Below are 14,333 nucleotides of genomic sequence, written 5' to 3'. Positions count from 1 at the left end.
AACTTGAACACATTATCAATCATAATCTGGGCCGTTTCCTTAGCAGAGGGCAGCTTGGTAAGGGGAATGAAGTGCGCCGATTTAGAAAAGCGATCGACCACCGTCAGGATGACTGTATTATCGGCGGGAGACCGGTGATAAAGTTGAGAGCGATATGGGACCACGGGCGAGAGGGAACTGGTAGAGGCCGGAGGAGACCAGCAGGTGGGGAATTGCCCGCCTTGGTCTGGGCGCAAACAGAGCAGGCGGCGATAAAACGGCGCGCATCACGTTCTAAGGAGGGCCACCAGAAACCCTGGCGGATAAATGCGATAGTACCTCGAACACCGGGATGAACCGCTAGTCTAGAGAGTAGAGCCTACCCCGAGGGGGCGTGGTCCCCGGGCGGAGATCAATAGCGCAGTCATACGGGCGATGAGGCGGAAGAGACATGGCTCGAGAACGACTGAAAACCCCCCGCAAATCGTGATATTCCTCCGGTACCCCAGTCAGATCTCCCGTCTCCTCCTGCAACACAGAAACAGAAGACACAGGGGGAACAGCCGAGGCTAAACACTTAACATGACAACTTCCAAGACAAAACAGACCCCTTAGCCCAGTCAATGTGCGGATTGTGGAGTTCTAACCAAGGGTGCCCCAGTACTAAAGGAGTAAAAGGAGACTGAAAAATAAAAAAAGAAATTGTCTCTTTATGGTTACCAGAAATGGTCAGAGTTAATGGGATAGTCTGTTTCTGTACCCTAGGTAGGGAGCTGCCATCAAGAGCAAATAAAGGGGTGGAGTCCCTTAGCAGTGTGAGCGGAATACCTTGTTGGAGCGCCCACTTTTCATCCACAAAGTTTCCCTTGGCCCCAGAATCGATCAAGGCCGCACAGGAGGCTGACGACCCCACCCACTGGAGATGCGCTGGAAGTGTCATGCAGGAAACAGAAGGGATGGTCTTAGTAGTAGCGCTCGCCAGTAACCCTCCTCCTACTGCAAGTGGTAGCGAGGGTCCGGAACTCAATGGAGAAATCCAGCACGGATCGCCTCCCCTGCCGAAGTGTGGAGAGCCGACGAGAAGCCTCCTCTCCATATGGGGAGCGGTCGAAGACCCGAATCATCTCCTCCTTAAAGCGCTCAAAACTTGAGATGCACTCCGCCTCAGTCTCCCAGTTGGCCGTTCCCCACTCGCGTGCCCGGCCGTGGAGGAGTGAAAGAATGAAAGCAACCTTGGCTCTCTCCTTAGCATATGTGATTGGCTGGAGCGAGAAAACCACCTCGCACTGGGTAAGGAAAGCGCGACACTGTCTTGGCTCACCCGAATAGACCAGAGGATTATTGATCCGAGGCTCCGTCTGAATAGGAGGACAATGAGAGGCAGAAGGCTGGAGGCGAAGGTTGTGGACCTGGCAGGACAGCTCGGACATCTGGGCGGCCAAAGTCTCGACGGCGTGTCGGGCAGCGGATATATCCTCCTCATGTTTTCCAAGAGGACGCCCTGGTGCTCAACGGCGGTCTGGAACGGGCTGCCACTCGCTGAGTCCATTTTCTGGTCAGATTGTTCTGTTACGTACCTCCCTGGTCTAGGGTCAGGGATGGCAGAAACAAGGAAATTTTTAAAACAAGGTAGAAAACAACAAGTTCTCTACAGACCACCTGGAGACCTTCTCTCCTGTCCCAGCATGCCACAGAAAAACCACACAGACTTGTCACAGTCTAGAATTTTGGTTTATTTGACAAACTCAAAGAAAGATGCTTAGCATGGAGCAAAAATAAACTTCAGGAGGGGACCAGGCCAAAATAACAAACATAACAGATCTAACTTACAAAAAGGAGTACTTTCTAATCTCTCAAAACAAAATCCAAAATAAACAACTAAAGTCTTACCTTACTCCCTTTCTAGCCAAAAACAGGTGAAAACATGGACAATAAAAGAAATGGCGTCCTCCTCCCTACGGCTCCAAAATTAATTAAACTTTCAACTTTAGGACTAACCCTTGGGAGCTTACTTGTACAAAAACAAATAAACCACAACTCTCCAATGTTTCAAACTGTATACACCAACAACTATGTAAACAAACAACTAGCACACATGCTATGGTCTGAGGCAGGATGAAAAGTCTCCAGAGGCAGTAAAGAAGGGCACACTTCAGATGGAGTCTTCAGCTTTTATCCACAAGCTTCCCCTCCAGTAGCCAATCAGGGCAACCCGGTGATTGATGACAACCAGAACCAGCTGATCTTCATTAAGCTTTTGAAATGGCGTAGAGAGAATAGGGAGACAAAACACTGCACAAATAACACCTTAAATTACGCCCAAGGACGTAACACCCCCACCACCAAATTTACAACCCTAAGGATTGTAAACACAGATTATTTTTAGTGTATAGTGGCATATGGGTATCTCAATCACCATCAGCATCACAGGTCCTAGAGAGTGCATCCGCCACCACATTCTCCGAACCTTTCTTGTGCTTGATGTCCAAGTTATATTCCTGGAGACAAAGTGACCAGCGCATCAAACGCTGATTTAGATTGCACATGCGGGAGAGAAAAACTAGAGGGTTGTGGTCAGTATAGACAACAAGAGGCATACTACTACCACCAACGTAAACTTCAAAATGTTTAAGTGCCATCACCAGGGCGAGAGCTTCCTTCTCGATGGTACTGTAGTTTCGTTGACACTTAGAGAACTTCTTAGAGAAGTAGCAAACTGGATGTTCTACTCCCGCACCATCCTCCTGCAGCAGGACAGCACCCGCTCCAACAGCACTTGCATCCACTTGAAGCTTAAATGGAAGAGAAAAATTAGGGGCAGAGAGAACTGGAGCATTACAAAGAAGATCTTTGGCAGAAAGAAAAGCAATTGCACACGGAGGACTCCAAACAAACTTCTTCGCAGAGCTAAGTAGGTCAGTCAAGGGAGACACCACTGTTGCAAAGTTTTTGCAAAATCCACGGTAGTATCCGGTCATTCCAAGAAACCGTCATAATTGACGCTTGGTAACGGGAGCAGGAAATTCAACAATGGCAGCAACCTTTGCCGTTACGGGTCTTACACAACCTTGACCCACTTTTTTTCCAAGGTAAGTTACCACAGCCTTAGCAAACTCACATTTTGCTAGATTCAGAGTTAACTTGGCATTACTCAACCTGCTAAACACTCTCTCCAAGCTACGGATGTGGCCTTCCCAATCACCTGAATAGACCACAATGTCATCCAGGTAGGCCTCACAGTCGCACAACCCTGACAAGACTTTCTGCATGAGCCTCTGGAATGTGGCTGGGGCATTTCGCATCCCAAAAGCCATACAGCTGTACTGGAGGAAGTTATCAGGGGTGACAAAAGCAGAGATTTCACATGCACGTTCAGTTAAAGGGACCTGCCAATAGCCCTTTAATAGGTCTAGCTTTGTGACAAACTTTGAAGAACCAACTTTATCCACGCAATCTTCCATACGGGGCAAGGGGAAAGAATCAGGCTTTGTGATGCTATTTACCTTTCGATAGTCAGTACAAAAGCGAAAGGTAGAATCGGGCTTTGGGACCAGCAAGCATGGAGAGCTCCAGGGACTTTGGCTAGGTACAGCCAGCCCATTTTTAAGCAGGTAGTCCGTCTCAGTCTCCATGACCTCTCGTTTTGCAGGATTTACTCTGTATGGGTGCTGTTTGATAGGGACTGAGTTCCCTACATCAATATCATGAGATAAATCTGTGGTTCTTCCTGGAATATCAGAGAAGAGTGTGGGATATTTTTGTAACAACTTTACAACATCTTCACACTGACTTTTTGGCAAATATGACAATTGGGAATCGATTTTACCCAAAATGGCAGAATTATTCAGACGCACACTAGGAGTCTGAGGTTCAGCCAGCAACAAATCTTCATCAACAGGAACTTAGTTAGGAACTACAGTAACACAAGGTTTACTCAGTGGCACAGAGAGTATTGTTGGTTTAGTTGAGTCACGTGCAACATAGGACTTCAACATGTTAACATGACATACTCTATTCTTGCGTCTGCGATCAGGGGTACCCACAACGTAATCGGTTTCACTCAGTTTCTGTTCAATGACATACGGCCCTGAAAACTTAGCCTGTAGAGCTGAGCCAGGAACAGGAAGTAACACAAGAACAGAGTCACCCGGTTGAAAACTGTGACGTACTGTTCTTTTGTCAAAGTGGACCTTCATTTTTGACTGTGTCATAGAAAGATGAGCTCTTGCCAGTTCGCAGGCTTTATGCAGACGTTCACGGAAAGAACTTACATAGTCTAGAACAGAAATGGGTGCACTATCCTTACCCATCAACTGCTCCTTTAACAACCTCAAGGGGCCACGGACAGTATGAGCAAACACAAGCTCAGCAGGGCTAAATCCTAGTGACTCCTGAACAGACTCTCTCACTGCAAACATGAGCAATGGCAAGGCATCCACCCAGTCCTTTCCAGTCTCAATACAAGATGTGCGGAGCAAAGTTTTTAGGGTTTGATGAAAACGTTCCACTGCTCCCTGTGACTCCGGGTGATACGCACTAGACATGTGATGTTTTATTCCCAACTCTTTCAACATTTGTCCAAAGATTTTTGAGGTGAAGTTTGACCCCTGGTCAGTTTGAATAACTCTGGGCAAGCCAAATGTTGTGCAAAACCTTACAACCTCTTTCAGAACTACGTGTGCTTTCAGTGTACGCAATGGTATGGCTTCAGGGTAGCGGGTAGCAGTACACATTATCGTCAAAATATACTGGTGACCATGTTTTGACTTTGGAAGAGGCCCTACACAATCAATTACCAGCCTCTCAAAAGGTTATCCAATGACAGGTATTGGCTGAAGAGGAGCTTTAGGAATGATTTGATTGGGTTTACCAGCACGCTGACAGATGTCACATGTGCGGCAGTAACGAGAGACAGCAGACTTGATTCCAGGCCAGAAGAAATGTTTAACTATCCTCTGAAATGTTTTTGTGACACCAAGGTGTCCAGCAAGAACATTTGCGTGTGCGAGTTGCAAAACATGAGAACGGTAGCTGGAAGGCAAAACAATCTGATATACTGTTTGCCAGTCACCTCCGTCTGAAAACTTGGGCTGCCACTTGCGCATCAGAATTCCATCATCCCAAAAGTACGCTACCTTTGCCAACAAAAGACTGCGACTGTCCACTGCAGCACTAATGCAGTTTACAAGTGTAGGGTCTAATTTCTGTGCAGCAGCCAAATGTTCCCTACCCACTATGGAATGAACTTCGACTGGAAGCTGGGCGTCATGCTCAGCGACCATCTCATCCTCAACAGATAACTTGCACTCTACCAGTTTAGGTTGCTCCCTCAGGAAAGAATCAGAGAGATCAACGACATCTTGAAAGCTTCTTGACTGAGAACGTGTAACAGCACATGCTGGAAAAGCTAGAGGATGGGTTGCAGAGAGATCATGGGAATCACAGATTATTGGCTTGCTTACCACTATTGGACTGGGAAAAACGTTACCACCAGCAAGGTCATTACCCAGTATGAGACCAACATTATCTACAGGCAACCGTTTACACACACCCAATTGAACAAAGCCTGTAACAAGGTCAGACTTCAAGTTAACATTGTGTAGTGGAATGCTAATACAGCCCATCTCGATACCACGCACAAGGACATTTGCACCAGTATATGACACATCAGAGAATGGCAAAACATCCTCAAGCACAAAGGACTGGGCCGAACCAGTATCTCTAAGAACCTGCACACACTTCTCTGCAGAGTCACCAGCTAGCGATACATAAGCATTCAAAAGAAAGGGACCATAGGATGATGTTTCAGCAGCAAACAAATCAGGAACAGATTGTACAAATGCCACACCTTTAGGCTTTATATTTGTGGCTTTCTGCTTCCATGCCTTACAATCCCCAATCATATGACTAGGATCAAGACAGTAAAAGCAAACCCTCCTATCTGTGCTCTTTGAGAACGACTTCCCTCCACCACTAGTCTTGCTGCCATTCACTCTGAGTGCATCTTGAACTCTAGACTCTGTGGTCAGGGATGTTTTAGACTGACGTGTTGAGGAAAAGAGAGTTCTGTGTGTAAGTGTGAATTCGTCGGCAAGCACGGCTGCATCAGAAAGTTTTGACACTTTTTGTTCGTTTAAATGAACCACAATGCCTTCTGGCACAGAAGTTTTAAAATCCTCAAGTAAGATCAATTCTTGCAATTCCTCAAACGTGGTAACTTTACTAGCAAGACACCACTTTTCAAAAGACACCTTTTTCTCCCTTGCAAATTCAACATAAGTGTGTTTGGCTTGCTTTGAACACGCCCTGAACTTTTGTCGATACGCCTCCGGCACCAACTCGTATGCCCTCAACACAGCGGCTTTCACAGTATCATAGTCTAATGACTCCTCAATTGGCAAAGCAGCACATACCTCTTGTGCTTTGCCAACGAGGTTGCTCTGCAACAGTAAAGCCCACATGTCTTTCGGCCAATTCAACTTTGCAGCTACCCGCTCAAAAGCAACAAAATAGGAGTCTACCTCTGATTCACGAAAAGGTGGCACTAATTTGATGTATTTGCCAACATCAAATTCAGGTTTAGACACAATGCCATCACTAGAGGAAGGCGGCCTAGAACGAGGTATAGGAATCGGGCGACTACGCAGGGTTTCCACTTCTAACTCAAGCTTACGTAACTTAATATCACGATCTGCTTGTATTTCAAGAGCTCTCAGCCGAAGCAGCTGTGTATCATGCTCCTGCTTTCTTAATGCAAGATCAAGCTCTTTTAATTTCAGGGCTAACTGAGGATCTTCAGAAGCTGCGTTCTTACCGCTAGCTACAGAGCTTGAGTCATCTTTTGTTTCAATGCCAGCCTCATCCCCCTGCTCTAGTGTTTCTTCTGGGAAAACACCTGCCTCTACTAACTTGCTATACAGCTCCTCTTTTATTGTCTGTTTACGTGCAGCTTTAGATACTGTAACATTATAAAAGTCAGCTATCAAAAGCAGATCTTTTTTTCGACAACAGTTGTATTCCGCCAAAGAAGGAGACAGCGTGAACTTTAGCAAATCAAAATCCATGTTTCCAATAAAACATAAGACCTCCTCACCCACCAAAGTTTAAAGCAGCCAAACAAACCTACATCCAACCACAAGAAAACTGCAATTCTAATTTGCGTAGTAAAAAAGAAATGGACAAGCCCCCAATTGTTACATACCTCCCTGGTCTAGGGTCAGGGATGGCAGAAACAAGGAAATTTTTAAACAAGGTAGAAAACAACAAGTTCTCTACAGACCACCTGGAGACCTTCTCTCCTGTCCCAGCATGCCACAGAAAAACCACACAGACTTGTCACAGTCTAGAATTTTGGTTTATTTGACAAACTCAAAGAAAGATGCTTAGCATGGAGCAAAAATAAATTTCAGGAGGGGACCAGGCCAAAATAACAAACATAACAGATCTAACTTACAAAAAGGAGTACTTTCTAATCTCTCAAAACAAAATCCAAAATAAACAACAAAAGTCTTACCTTACTCTCTTTCTAGCCAAAAACAGGTGAAAACATGGACAATAAAAGAAATGGCGTCCTCCTCCCTACGGCTCCAAAATTAATTAAACTTTCAACTTTAGGACTAACCCTTGGGAGCTTACTTATACAAAAACAAATAAACCACAACTCTCCAACGTTTCAAACTGTATACACCTACAACTATGTAAACAAACAACTAGCACACATGCTATGGTCTGAGGCAGGATGAAAAGTCTCCAGAGGCAGTAAAGAAGGGCACACTTCAGATGGAGTCTTCAGCTTTTATCCACAAGCTTCCCCTCCAGTAGCCAATCAGAGCAACCCGGTGATTGATGACAACCAGAACCAGCTGATCTTCATTAAGCTTTTGAAATGGGCGTAGAGAGAATAGGGAGACAAAACACTGCACAAATAACACCTTAAATTACGCCCAAGGACGTAACAGTTCTGTGATGGATATTGAAGATAGAGGACTCAAATGCGAGGGCAAAACGACAGTCTTTAATTAAACAAAGTTAAGCCACAGGTAAATCCAACCAAGGAGTAGAAAAAAGATGAAAACAGAGGATGACCCGTAGGCTGGGTTGTACAAATAACTCAGAAGACCTCTGTGGCAGGAGCGACCAGCAGACTGGTGAGGCGGAGGCTTGACGGGGCTCACGGAGGAACCGGAGGCCAGAGCTCGCAGAGCAGGGAGGCCGCGGCGTTAGACAGCAGGTAAGGTTCTTTGGGGTGTAAATGGTGAGCACAGAGAAATTCTGGCAGTGATTATGATCGACTAACCAAACCCAGACGAGACAGGACAAGACCAACTGGATGTGTAGACGCCAATGACCAATGCTTCATTAGGAGACAACAATCTGACAAAGAGACAAGAGAACGAGAGGGTAGAAGTAGCCATAATAATGAGGCAGGATGAGAAACAGGTGGAGGGGAAATTATCTTAATGAGAAGTGAAGACAGCTGTGACACAGAAACGAAGAGCGAGGGAGACAGGAGAGGAGAAACCAGCAGGGGGAGACAGAGAGAGAGAGAGACAGAGAGAGATAGAGACAAGATCATGACAAGACCATGACAAGAACAGTGTTATTCAAATCTTGCCCTGGAGGGCCAATGAGGTGCAGAGTTTGGCTGCAACCATGATCAAAATCACCTGCCTGTGATTTTCTAATGATCCCCAAAACATTGATTAGTATGCTCAGGTGTGTTTGACTAGAGTTGGAGCCAAACTCTGCATCACATTGGCCCTCCAGGGCAAGATTAAAATAGCCCTGGTGTAGAATGATTGCCCGTGGAGAAGGTTACATTGATTAAATACACATTTATTTAATTGTTTATGTTTGAACTACAAATTTTAACGTTTAGTAAAGCCTCTTATTCATTTTGCTTTGACTTGTAAGTGATTTGTTTGAATGGTGCTTTGAAATCGACTGAATTGTTTTTTCAATAATGGTTTTATTATAGTCTTGTCACAGCCGGAATACAGGAAACCACAGAGAGAGAACCAAATGCGAGTACGTCTTTATTTAAGGGGCAATCCAAAGAATAAACAGTCCAGGCAGGGGTTGATATCCAACAAATCCAAACATAAACAAACACGGACACAAGGCTAGGGCATGACAGACATGAATTAAACAAGGACTCCGTGACACATACTAAGACAGACCGGATATAAATAAACAGGGAAAGACAAACGCTAATGGGGAATTGACTGAGTGTAATGATTGATAACCAGTGATATCAATCACCAGTGATAACCAGTTTATTTTTTATTACCGTGTCTGTGCAGTTCCAGAACCGGGGGGTATTCCAAAAAGCAGGTTATGTGACATACCTGGGTATGTATAAGGGTAAGTTCGTGGATAACCTCAACGTTCGGTTCCAAAAACAGAGGTCACTTTCTGGGTATGTATGTAACCATAGCAACTGACTCTCTGAAGATAACCTGCTCGAGAGCAGGTTATGTTTCAGTGTAACTTCGTTTCAGAAGGTTGGTGAGCATGGCGTGCCCTTTTGACGAGGATCCTGTGGACGTAGAAGCACAAATTATACGAGGTTTTTTTCGTCGGGAGAGGATTATAAGACCGCGTATTGATGTGTTTGCATACCCTAATGAATATTTAAAAGAGCGTTATCGTTTTTCAAAAGATTCATTAGTTTATTTAACACGTCTTTTAAAACCGCATATCGCAAATGTGACAAACCGCGGCTCTGCGCTTAGCACAGAAAACATTCTGTGCATAGCACTTAGGTTTTTTGCGTCTGGCCATTTTTTGTACAGTGTGGGCGATTCAGAGCATGTGGGAAAGGCAACTGTGTGTAGAGCCGTTCGTACAGTGTGTCTGGCACTTAAACAGTTGTTACCCACGTTTGTACAGTTCCCTGGCCATAAACCTCTGCTTGTTATTAAAGACGAATTCCACAGAGTGGCAGGTTTGTCCTTTGTAGTAAAATATATGACGCATATTTAATATTTAGTCATATTATTAATATCTATACATGTATTCCTTATGCACACACTTCATACTTCCAAAACTTTCTGTTTCAGGGTTTCCAAATGTAATTGGGTGCATTGATGGCACTCACATTCCTATTAAAGCTCCATCAATAAATGAGGGAGACTATGTTAATAGGAAATCTATTCATAGTATCAATGTGCAGGTAACAACTTAATTTTTTCCCCTTCTTAAAATCATCAAAGTCATTACTTTTTCCACTAACTATAGGTAATATGTGAGGCAACCCAAATCATCACCAATGTCGAGGCAAAATGGCCAGGATCTGTGCATGATGCCAGAATTTTCCGCGAGTCATCATTATGCCAGACATTTCAGCAGGGTATGATTTGCTTTATACAATTTTTGTTTTTTCGTTTTTACTATATTTGTGTTGTACACTTCAATCATTACAGGACAGTACAATGGTTACTTGCTGGGGGACAGAGGATACCCTTGTCTGCCCTATTTAATGACACCCTACCCTGAACCTGAGCCTGGACCACAGACACGGTTTAACCTGGCTCACAGCCGAACACGGGCCAAGGTGGAGATGACTATAGGGATCCTCAAATCTCGGTTTCAGTGTCTGCGTGGGCTCCGGGTTAGTCCAGAGAGGGCATGCGACATTATTGTGGCTTGTGTTGTGCTTCACAATATTGCCACTATAAGAGGAGAGAGCCACCCTCCTTGTATTGAGGAAGATGGCCCAGAGGAACACCGACAGATTTTAGAGGCCAACAGAGACGGAAGACTTTTGAGAGACAGGATTTGTCAAAATTACTTTTATTAGTTTTTTTTGCACTGGTCTGCCAGGCAGTTTATTTCTTCATTTCCTGAAAAACAATAAAAGTAAAATTCATTAAAATGTTTTTTTTTTTTTTTTTATATTGCTTTACACATACAGACAGACAGACAGACAGACAGATAGATAGATAGAGACAGACACAGACAGACAGACAGACCACTTTTAACATGCAACAGATTAATATTCAGACAAGTTCTCACCTTAAGGCGATTCTCAAGTAATTTTATTTCAAGTGCTGCTTTTTTAACGAGGAGCCTTTTCTCTTCCATTTGAAGCTGTATAAGGTCCATCTCCATGTCACTTTTTCTTATTTGTTTTAGAAGATGGACCTTATAAAGCTCCTTTGCTGGCAACTAAGGTGGAAAAATGTAATAAATGAGATTGTTTGGTCAGACAATAAAATTCAAATATGGACACATGGACACAAATTCTTACCCTGCTTAGATTGTGTGCTGAGGCTGAAGGACCCTCATCTGTGGGCAAATCCCTAGGTATGTACTATGAAAGGACAATGACAGTTTGTTACTCTAATGCAAAAAGGGGCCACACATCATAATGGTATGCATCATACCTCAGTGGATCTACCAGCATTGTCCACTTCTGTCACAGCAGATGTGGTCTCTTCATCATCATCATCTTCATCCTACAAGACACATATTCAAGTATACATTATTTGGCAAAAAAAAAAAAAACAACCCTAAAAGTACCTGACAACAAATCACTTACAACGGTGACAGACTGTGTTCTTTTTTGGAGAGTCCAATAATACAATCCGTCCATCAGTATCTATAAGAACACACAACCCGTTAAATTCTCAATATTATCAAAGAAAATAATACATCATATGCAGTTAAATAAAATAAGCCTACATTAAAAATTAATCTTGTTCAAAAAGCCTTAAGTGACAGAGATAGTAATTTATCAGGACAAAAAATGAAAACAAATCATAGAGGTAAAACTTACATTTCACCCTTTTCTCACCAACACTTGTGGTGCACAGTATGTGTGATGAACTGCCCCCTGGAATGCCAGCAACCACTGGTCGCCCTTTATTAAGGGACAGAGCCAGCTCCTCAGATGGGGTGAGGGGAGGTGGTGGTGGCCCCCCGCCAGTTAGACGGGCTTCAGTCTTCTTTCTGTTAGCTGCATGACAGAATGAATATACTAAATCCTGTTATAATAATAGTTCAGTAATTGTGTAATCAAATATTACCTTTTTGCAGAATGTTTTTGTGTTTCATTTTGACTTGGCTTAAAGTTCTTGTGGCTCCAGAAGGATTACACCTTATTAAATAAGAAATATACATTATTATTTCAAGCTAAAGAAATAAATGGCAGGAAAAGTAAATGCTTTCATAGTGATTTAACATATTCAAAAGGATGTATAAGTCATACTTCATTATTTTGCATTTCAATAAAACGGGAGCCAATACCAAATTTGTAATTTAATACACTCACGCATTTACTCTGTCCGTTATTTTTTGCCAAGCCAACTCTCTTGCTTTAGCCGATGCAGCTGTATTGCTTCTTTTTAATATTATTGGCTTAAACTCCTCATAAGCATGCATTAAAACGTCCAACTCCGCCTCTGTGAAATACACCGCTCTCTTTTTTTCGCTTTGAGTTTCCATGGTGACTCATGAAATCGGCGATCCATTGAAAATGTCTTTATACATGCACCGTGCACGCGCATTAACTCTGGGTAACCAGTCAGAGATTGATTAAGCTAACTCTTCTCAGGTGTTTTGGAACCGACATACTCTTGGTATGCCTGTTATAACCCAGAGGTTATAGTTTATCAAATGGTAAGTTAACCAAGCTTTCTGGAATACCCCCCCGATGTCTCTCTCTTTCTGTTTTCATTGTGATTAAGCAGGAGGAACAGCAGCAGATATTTTGTGGAGATTGTTAATGGAGATGATGATTTTGCAATTTTACTGTCTTGATTAATGCTTAATTTGCTATAAACAGATGTACTGTAACCTAAGTAGTAATAATGCTTTTGCTTAAGTACAAAGATGTAACCCTGTGATTAATGCTATATGGAAAATGTATTGTGTAACTTCACTTACATTAAGAAAACTGCTTACTTGCATGAAATGTATGTAGTTACTGATTTAGAGTAGAAACACTTATGTATTAGAAATAGTTTTTATGATAAATGGACAATATAGTATTTAAGGTGTATTTCACCGACTGTTAAGAGGAAAAAGAAGAGGAAAAGGGCTAAAGCAATGCGACGTAAACAACTGAAAGCCTCGGCAGAGGAGTTGGCAGCACTCCAGGTGATGACACCAGAAGAACCAGCGTTCAACGTCTGGGTATAAAAGACTGAGAGAGAGACTCGACCGACGGATACTGAACAAGCACAGTATCCCTCGACGCCTGATACCAGCTGATTATACCTTGATTTTGTAACTCTACTATTGTACTTCGATATAACTTTTGTTAACTTTAATAAAACTTGTAATTTATTATTGACAAGTTATGGTCTGCAAGAGTAGTAATTTAAGAGCCGTAAGCAAGAACTGACTACAGGGAAGTCTACTGAGCAAGATGTAAGTATTTTTGAAATGCTTATAGTTTTGTCCAGGGTCGACTTTCCTTACCTACCTGAGAATAATAAAGAAACAGGTAAAAGGTGTATAAATAAAGGAGACACCATAAAACATGGCGCCCAACGTGCTTTAATTGTCTAATTACTGGCCAGAATTAGACAATTGAGCGTTTGGCTAATAGAGTAAGCGTAGTTTACTATTATAAATTACTACATAAAAGACGACTAAGCGGTGAAAAAGCCCAGAAAGGGTGGAAATAGACGAAACACCCAGAAAGGGTGGACCAGTATTTGCGAATGCAGCCCAGAAAGGGTAAAAGCCTACTGTTATGAATACAGCCCAGAAAGGGTAGAAGCTTACTGTTAAATAGCCCAGAAAGGGCAGCCCAGAAAGGGTTAAATGTGCACATAAGAAATAAAGATTGAAGATAACAGTAACGGGCCTATAACAAGGCGAAAGAAACCTCATCATATTAAAGAGGCTAAGCTATGGCAGCAAAAGCTAAAGAAAAATCCTGCAATATTTTTATTCAAGCATATACATGAGGCGATTCTCATGTATTAGGATGGCAGAAACTAGCCTTACAGGCAGAGACATCCGTCCAGGTAACGGACCCAGGAGAATTACTACTTTGGCTTCCCACCAAGGAGGGGCTGCAGTTAGGAAACTTAACGGAAAGTGAAGTGGGGCTACCAGTATTGCGATGGATGCAAGAACTAGCAAAAAATGAAAGCTGTACAATACAATTGCAGTGCAAAACTCCAGAGGCAAAAAAAAATATATAATCAAAACTATTAGCAAAAAAGATGAAGGCATAATAGAGCCTTATGACATGTGCGGTAACACGTTAAAAAGATAAAAAGGACACTTGCCAGACATGTAAAGAGTTAAAAGATACCAAATCGGTATTAACGATTTCGAACAAGCGATACCAATAATTGAAGATGAGGAACGAGATAGAAACACCCTAAGACCAGAAT

The 14,333-nt window shown here is 42.9% G+C and overlaps 1 protein-coding gene and 1 long non-coding RNA gene across 2 annotated transcripts in view; one reads left to right on the top strand and one right to left on the bottom strand.

Moving 5' to 3' along the window:
• LOC127971455 (gap junction beta-1 protein-like) overlaps positions 1-14,333 on the top strand; it is a 63,235-nt gene that overhangs the window by 15,190 nt on the left and 33,712 nt on the right. The gene's annotated exons all lie outside the window — the stretch shown is intronic.
• Positions 11,770-12,369, bottom strand: LOC127971458 (uncharacterized). The gene is made up of 3 exons (XR_008156858.1): positions 12,254-12,369; positions 12,009-12,079; positions 11,770-11,938 (listed from the first exon to the last, which is right to left on the bottom strand). It is a non-coding gene; the product is annotated as an uncharacterized LOC127971458 (long non-coding RNA).

This window comes from Carassius gibelio, chromosome B14 (genome assembly GCF_023724105.1).
Source record: "Carassius gibelio isolate Cgi1373 ecotype wild population from Czech Republic chromosome B14, carGib1.2-hapl.c, whole genome shotgun sequence".
Taxonomy (NCBI): Eukaryota; Metazoa; Chordata; class Actinopteri; order Cypriniformes; family Cyprinidae; genus Carassius; species Carassius gibelio.
Note: the sequence above shows the minus strand (reverse complement) of the source record. Positions and strands in the feature narration are given on the sequence as shown.